Here is a 9,135-nt window from a genome sequence, read left to right on the forward strand (position 1 = left end):
TCTTTTAATTGCATCATGCATTCGAAACCATTTTTTTTAACTTATAAAAATCATATTTTCTCGATTTAATATCGAGCCCCTTTTTCACACCCTTGTAAGTCGATTGCTTTTTAAGCATCGCCGTCAACCTCACATAGCTTACTCTTGGGCTTTCTTACAATGAGCCGGTTCTCTTGCACTTACACTCATACTTTTGCATTATTTGTGTTTTGGCCCGATTTAATTATTTCATTATTTTTAACCCCCATTTGACAAAATGTACCCCACTCCCCCAATGTGTATATAATTTTGTATTGTTTTATTTCTCTATTTGTTTTAGCTACTAACACAAGAATAAAATCAACATTTTCAAAAATACAAAAATAAATGACTCGATCCAACGTCGAGTATTTTCTCAATAAACAAATCAACTCATTTCTCCATCCCATTCCATCCCATCTCTTTCAAACTCTCATCAAACGCTTGATTCAACGTCAAGCCATTTTTTTCTAATAAAAACTCAAAAAATATTAATTTATAGTTAAGACCTTTTCAATAAGATGGAAATGGAACATGGTGTATACCATGCACTCCTGAGGTTAAGATTCGAGACGTATGCCTCGCCAATCTTAACTCTCGCCATCGTCTAAAAGTGTCAATGTGGTTTCGTCAAACCTTTTCTCAATCAAATCTAAGATACTTAAATCTTATTTAACACTTTTTCAATAAAGGTGGAAATGGAACATGGTGTATACCATGCACTCCTGAGGTTAAGATTCGAGACGTATGCCTCGCCAATCTTAACTCTCGCCATCGTCTAAAAGTGTCAATGTGGTTTCGTCAAACCCTTTCTCAATCAAATCTAAGATACCTAAATCTTATTTAACACTTTTCAATAAAGGTGGAAATGGAACATAGTGTATACCATGCACTCCTGAGGTTAAGATTCGAGACGTATGCCTCGCCAATCTTAACTCTCGCCATCGTCTAAAATTGTCAATGCGGTTTCTTCAAACCCTTTCACAATCAAATTCCAAAATACTTAATTCCTATCTTAATCTCTTTCAATAAAGATGGAAATGGAACATGGTGTATACCATGCACTTCTGAGGCTAGGATTCGAGATGTATATCTCGCTCATCCAAGTCCTCGCCATCACTCAAAATACATCCAACCAATCAAACTCTTTTTTCGCCGCCGTGCGATCAATCAAAGAACCTTTTTCATAAATGAAAGATATATTGTCTTAAGTGATACAAAACAATGTTTCGGCCACGATTGTTGAGTAGAGATAAATGACGCTTTTCCGAATGTAGATTTATAAATCCGTTCGATGTGTGGTATGCGTCCACTCCTCATCTGTTTTGGGTAAAACAATGTTTTCGTCGATTAATACAGTATAGCTTTCGCTAAAATCGACCAACAAACAAACATTTTTCTACCCAGAACTACGTAAGCCTTGATTTCTCTTTTGAGATACGTAGGAGCAGGATTTGTAAATCTTGTCAGGCCCACTAATAAAAAAACTTAGGTTTAGTTCCTTCGTTAAAAAATCCAAAAACATTTCTTCTCTCTTTTATTCTTTCTTTCCCACCTAATAACTGAAAAGCCTAACATTTCAAACTAACATTAACGCACACAACTGACCTAATGGTTCCCGTTGAGTACAACGGACGTGAGGGGTGCTAATACCTTCCCCTCGCGTAATCGACTCCCGAACCCTGATATTGGTTGCGATGACCATATCTTATCCTTTTATTTTGTCTTGGGTTTTATCGATATTTCCCCTTTCCTTTTTAGGAATAAATAAAGTTCGGTGGCGACTCTGTTCAGTCCATCATTGCGAGCGTGCGATCGCGCTTCGCTTTGTAGTCGTATCCCCATTTTTTCGAGGTGCGACAGATGGCGACTCTGCTGGGGAAACATTCCAAATCCCTAAGCGAGTCAAGCCTAGTTAGGACGTTTGTGTGCCTTTGTTTGTTTAATTTTATGGCTTTTCCCTTATTTATTGCTTTTAATATCTTTATTGTTATATTGATATATGTTGTATATTGGTTCTATTGCGATTGTTGGTATTTGGGTTTTTGATTGCAAACCATGTGGGAAAGACTCTACACCCGAGTCTAGAGTGAAAAAAAACATAAGATATGACGATGGTTGAGTAGTACGGACTCCCGAGGTGAATACTTCGTAAGGGTCGGTACGAGAACCTCACTTAGAGTAGATTCTTTTGCAAATATTGTCGCCCGAGGTGTATACCTCGTAAGCGTCGATGTTTCAAAGGGGTCCATGACTCTAAGGACCTTTTAGAACATTAAACCTTTGGCCAACTAGAAATGATGGTTGCGTAGTATGGATTCCCGAGGTGTATACTTCGTAAGAATCGATACGAGAACCTCGCTCAGAATAGATTCCCTAGATGGAGTTGATGACCGGAAAGTATTTTCCGTAAGCGTCAAACAGTCTTTCGAATCCATGACTCTGAGTACCCTGTCTAGAACCCAGTCGATGGTTGCGTAGTACGGACTCGCGAGGTGTATACTTCGTAAGAGTCGGTACGAGAACCTCACCCAGAATAGACTCCCTTGATGGAGTTGACGACCGGGAAGTATTTCCCGTAAGCGTCAAACAGTCTTGTGAATCAATGACTCTGGGGATCCTTTGTAACAAAGCCCTAGATCATACCCGGTGAGAACCCCGTTTTGGAAAGCAATCAAATTTATCCATACCTCGAACCGTTGAACCTATCCAAAAAAAAAAAAAAAAAAAAAGCATTGCATCCATTCATTCATTGCATATGCATAAAAAGCAAAACTCTTAGTTGTTTCGCATTATTTCAGGAATCCAAGACTTGTTAGCAAGATGAATCCTGAAAGAAGAGGCACTTTTCAGTTTAAATACAAGAACGTGGACCTTACCAGCCTACAGAAATTGAGTGCCAAAGTAACTCCCCTCAAACTCAATAGCTTCGTACAAAACTATGAAAGAATTCTTGACATCCTAAATGAGAAGATGGACATGATGACCGCAGTGACTATTGCTCAGTTCTATGATCCACCTCTCCGTTGTTTCACATTTTCTGACTTCCAGTTGGCTCCTACCTTGGAGGAAGTTGAGAGGATCATAGGCCGGAACTTGAAGGACCATAACCCATTTCCTAAGCTCGATGAAGATATCCCTCCCAAGAGAATAGCTTCAGCTTTGGGTCTGAAAGTTTCTGAAGTCGTGGATACTTGGGATGTGAAAGGACCTTTCAGTGGTTTCTCAAGGAAGTTCTTGGAAGATCAGGCCAAGAAGATGGAAAAAGAAGGGAATTGGGAAGCCTTTTATGCTGTGTTAGCCATGTTGGTATATGGGATAGTCCTCTTCCCAAATATTGACCATTTTGTGGACCACCTGGCGGTGAGAATTTTCTTCTTTGGTAACCCTGTACCGTTCCTCTTGGCGGATATCTACTACACTCTCCATGATCGTCATGAGAAGAAGGGAGGAATCATCTTATGTTGTGCACAGTTGTTGCATGCCTGGTTCAGATCCCATATGCCTGAAGAAGGTCCTTTTGTCTCCAAGGAACTCAAGCCTTTCCAGAAGTTGGCTTCCTTCACCTCCAGTCATGTTAAATGGTATATCAGGGATTGGGAAACCGAGAATGTGATTGTCAGCATTGGAGACTTCCCCAATGTGCCGTTGATAGGAACCAAGGGTTGCATTAACTATAACCCCATGTTATCTCTGAGGCAGCATGGGTACCCTATGAATGGCCCTCCAAAAGTTGAAGCTCTAGAGCCTTTCATCTTACATAGTGTTGAAGCGGATCATCCCATGGTGAGAAAGATCAAGAGGTCTTGGCAAGCAGTTATCAGAAAAGGTAAGGAGTTGGGTAGGAGAAATGTCATTGCCCAAGAGCCTTACACTTGTTGGGTTAGAGAGAGGGTTCAGATGATTAAACTCCCGTATCCATTTGATCCTTCTATCTATCCAGTGATTCCTGAGCCAGAGCCCATATTACCTGAAGATGTGGAGAAGCTCAACAACCGTATCAAGGAGTTGGAATTGGAAAATGCTGATTTGAGAATTAGGCTTGGCCGAGTTTCGGTAGAAAACGGGAACTTGAAAGACGATCAACAAAAGAAGGACAAAGAGCTTGAAGTCTCCAACAAAAGAGCTAGAGAGTCTGAAGCAAGGAGGGAAAAGTTTGGACAAGCACTCTATAGCACTAAATCTGTGTTCAAATCAAAGGAAGAAGAGTTGGATAGAGCTCTACTCCGGATTCAAAAACTCAACAAGACTCTAGAGCTGACCCTTGAGATGAAAAGGGAAGCACGGTTAATTTCTGAGATTCGTACTCGTGAATTGGAGAATACCATTCAGAAGTACAAGGATGCTCTGGAACGTGAGAAGCTGAAGACCGAAGAATCAGAAAGAGTTTGCACACGGTTGAAGCATCATTTGGATCGAGCCGATGCTAGAATCCAAGCACTTGAAGGTGGAGATCAGGATGCTGCCTATATGGTGTTGCTGAATGAATGCAGATATTGGAGAAACCTCTATAGGGACATAGAGGTGACAAAGGCTGAAGACGTGCGCATTATCCAAGATCTCCAAGGGCTCTACACTGAGTGGAAAGGCAAATTTTTGAAGCTGTCCGGATTTGCGAGTTCCATCATGCGTGAGCTACCTGAGAAGCTGCAAGAGGCGGATTGGTGCATGTGTCCAGAGAACACCCCGCATCAAGTCTTTAATTTCATTAAGTTTTGTAAGGCAATGTTAGAAGGGTTAACTACCGACCTTGCTACGGTCCGGAAAGCCCATAAACCATGAGCACGTTGTTTGTATTTGAACTTGAATATGAGATTAATGAAAAATTGCTTTTGAGATTCATTTTATTGTGTTTCACTTCCTTATTATTTTGAATATTTGCAAACAAGTGTTGTGACATTTTTGAAATGAATGATTGAAACTAACCAAGAGTTTTGCAAACAAAATGCATTCATACATACATTCATGCATTTTTCAAAACAGAGTCTCATTCTGTCCTTTCTTCCTCCAGTTTCACGCTGAATTTTCAACACCAGTATAACACTCGTGCCAGAGCTCGTCAAAGAATGGCAGATCAAGAGCATGAATTGGAGCGAGTGAGCTCAGAGCTAGAAGACCTGCGTGGGAACATGGGGCAGGTCATGGAGATATTACAGGTTATCAGGGCAAAGCTAGATACCCAAACAACGGTTGTTTCTGAAATCGCAGGTCCGTCGATTGAACCCCAACCTGCGAGGGCGGTACCAACAACCTGGCCAACCTATGGTTTACCTCCTGGTTTCACGCCTACAGTTGAAGGCGCCCCTGGTTTTGCACCATCTGCTCAGCAGACAGCTCCTCTACCGACCATCAATGAAAACCATCCAGTGGTTCACACGTTCGCACCTCCTCTCGTCCGGGCACATGTGCAACCTTACTTTGAGGACCAGCAACATGCTCCAGACTTTTCAGATGAAGATGAGGAAAGGCAGGAAGACCTAAGAGGGATGAAGGAGAATTACCAGCTGCTTGAGAAGAGATTAAGAGCTATGGAAGGCGACCAAGTCTTTGGTGCTACCGCTAAGGAGATGTGCTTGGTATCAGGTCTTGTGATTCCTGCGAAGTTCAAGACCCCAGATTTCGATAAGTATGAGGGCCACTCGTGTCCTAAGAGTCACCTCATTATGTACTATCGAAAAATGACTGCGCATGTAGAGGACGACAAGCTCATGATACATTGCTTCCAGGATAGCCTGAGGGGTGCTCCCTCTAAGTGGTACCTAAGCCTGGATCAGAGTAGGATTCGTTGCTTCCAGGACTTATCTGATGCCTTCATCCAACACTACAAGTATAACATGGATATGGCCCCAGATAGGAGACAACTGCTCAGCATGTCCCAGAAAGACAAGGAGTCTTTTAAGGAGTATGCGCAACGATGGAGAGAAGTGGCCTCGCAAGTCGAACCACCTTTGGCTGAGAAGGAATTAGCGGATTGGTTCATGGATACAGTTAAACCTGTGTTTTATGAAAGAATGGTAAGTAGTGTGTCTGCAAGTTTCTCTGACTTGGTCGCTGTAGGCATAAAGGTCGAACTTGGATTAAAGAATGGAAAGATGACGACTACCTCTGAAACATCTGGTAGTAATGCCAAAAAGTTTCCTGGAGGGTTTCAAAGAAAGAAGGAGGGGGATACGAATGCAGTATCAACCAGTCAAAGAAGGAGTCAGTCATGGAAGAAACAACACCAATTTTCTCAACAACAACCAATTTATCCAGTACAATATGTCCAACAACCGTATGTGGCAGCTGTCACACCAAATTTTAACCAACCACAAGCTTCAGTTTATCAACCTGTTCCTACTCAACAAGCGCCGATATACCAGCAAGCACCAGCACCACCTGCTTATCAACAGCCGAGGGCACAGGCCCCTCGTCCGCAAAATCCTCAAAATCAAAATAGGGTGCCAAGAAGTAGAGTTCCGTTTGCTTCAATCCCTATGACATACACTGAATTGTACCCGTCATTGCTACAAAAAGGGTTAGTGACGCCCAGATCTTTGGGTCCTCCACCAAATCCTTTACCGCCATGGTACAATCCAGATGCTCATTGTCCTTTCCATGGGGGTGCCCCTGGACATGACTTAGAAGTATGTTATGCTTTAAAGCATATTGTGCGAGACCTGGTTGAAAAGAAGATTCTGTCCTTTCGAGACGTCGGACCCAATGTCAAGAACAACCCTTTGCCAGCACATGGTGATGTCAATGCCGTCGAAGATGCTTCTGATGTGTGTGTAATCAATAATGTGGAGGATGTTAAAACTCCGTTGCTAGTACTTCATGCAGGATTGGTGAGGGCTAGATTGATTGATACCTGTCACGATAGCTGTGAAGAATGTGCCATTCAGCCGAAGGGATGTAAAGTAGTACAAAAGGATATTCAGAACTTGATGGATCAAGGCGTTTTGCAAATTTCTGGTCCAACAATTAATGAGGAAATTTCGGTCATTGAACCTGTCTTTAACATACCAGAACCGTTTGAGGTAACTTATCACAGAAGAGATGATGTTCATCCGTCACCCGTGGTGGTATGCATGCCTACACCATTTCCTTTTGAAAGTACCAAGGCAGTACCCTGGAAGTACGACATAACAGTGGTAGATGGAGTGGTAGATGGAAAACCTGAGGCCACCGAAAGTAAGAAAGGTGTGGAGAATGTTGACGCCGACATCACCAATGTAACACCCCGATAATAATAAAATAATTATTTAAATTGAGTTAATAATTTATTTATTAATTTAATTAAATAATTGGAAATTTTATTATTATTATTTTTGGATTATTATTATTATTCGGAAAATATATATATTTTGGAAATAAGAGAAAGAATCCCATTTGGTAAAAAGAAAGTTTCACGTGAAAACAGAGAACGATCGTGAAAGAGGAAAAGGGCAAAGAGACAGAGCAAGGGCTAAAGGTTGAAGAACGGAAAAGCTTGAAGCTCAAAGATTTGCCGGATTAACTCAGGTAAGGGGGGTTTATCGTCGATTAATGGGTATTATGGGATAATATGTGATGGGTAGTGATAAGCCGTTATTTGACCCTAATTGGGATTGGTGAATGCTGGAATTACGTTGGTTAAACTGTGTTAAAAACTGAAATTGAATCCGTGATTGTATGTGTCGTGATTTTCCGATAGTGTAGCTTTTTACGGAATCGGAATCGGAGGTCCGGAAGTCCTCCAACGGCGGAAAGTGCGGAGAATTCTGCATTCTGCCTTGTGTTAGCGCAGGAACTGCTGTTTTGTCTGCGTTAACCGGTTAACCCAGGGTGTTAACCGGTTAACACTGTTATATTTGTGAAAATGTGCTGTTTTGCCTGCGTTAACCGGTTAACCCAGGGCGTTAACCGGTTAACACTGTTGCGTTTTGCCAGAAAATGTTTTTTTGCCTGCGTTAACCGGTTAACCCAGGGCGTTAACCGGTTAACACTGTTGCAGAGTGGAAAAATTGGCTTTTTAATGTTGTGTACATAATTGAGAGTTGGCCTATGTTGGCGTATGATGTAATAGGGATTATTCCCGCTGTTTTGAGCAGTATAGGTATTAGTGGAGTGTGCTAATGCTATGTTTAATTGATTTACATGATAATGATGTGTTGATACATGTGTTGATGATGTATGATGATATGCATAATGCTATGAATGTATATATTATGCATGTATTGGTAAATGGACTGTTGTATGGCTTAGAGTGTGAGCATATGTCCATTGTGAATTGTTGTTGATGCTGCATTGCTAGATGATTAGCGTGCATAGCATAGCCTTCGGGGCTGTAGCTAATTCCCATGGTGAGGAATTAGTGAGTGAATCATTGTGGATTTGTTGTTGATGTTTGCATGCTAGATGATTAGTGTGCATAGTCTAGCCTTCGGGGCTGTAGCTAATTCCCATGGTGAGGAATTAGTGAGTGAGTCACTAGGTCTCAAATGAGTGGGACTAGTGAGCTTAGTAGCCGTATCTGGAGGGATCGGTGAGCTTGAACTATATGTTCAAGAATAGTCGGTACCGCATGTGTGGAGTCTCATTGCATAATGTATGTATGGCGTATAATATGAATGGATGTATTCCAATATTATACGTGTGTTTGAGTTGTTGTGGAGTATGATTTGAGATTATACTTGTGCTTGATGTTGATGTTGAGCTGATGTGCTGTTACTGATTGTATGTTGCGATTAGGGTGATTAATGTGTTAAATTACTTAACATGACATTATATTCTATAATGCTTATTATATTGATTGAGGAACTCACCCTTACAACTATTTTTCAGGTAACGAGAAATGAGTTGAGTAGAAGCGAATGCTTGGAGTCTAGTGTAGTCTCCCTAGTGGGTCATGCTCTGATAGATGTAACATCGGGAGGGAACATTTTAATTGTGTTGTTGATGATTGTTGAACCCGTTTACATGTAGTATGTTACATGTTTTGATTAATTTGATTTATATCCGCTGCGATTTATGCAAATGTTTAATTGATTAAATAAAGAGCATGACAGTTATTTTGGAACATGGTATGAATGATTGTGTGACACCCTTAACTGCATAATTACTCTGATATATGCTTATTATTTTAATTAAATATTT

The sequence above is a fragment of the Lathyrus oleraceus genome, chromosome 6 (genome assembly GCF_024323335.1).
Source record: "Lathyrus oleraceus cultivar Zhongwan6 chromosome 6, CAAS_Psat_ZW6_1.0, whole genome shotgun sequence".
NCBI lineage: Eukaryota > Viridiplantae > Streptophyta > Magnoliopsida > Fabales > Fabaceae > Lathyrus > Lathyrus oleraceus.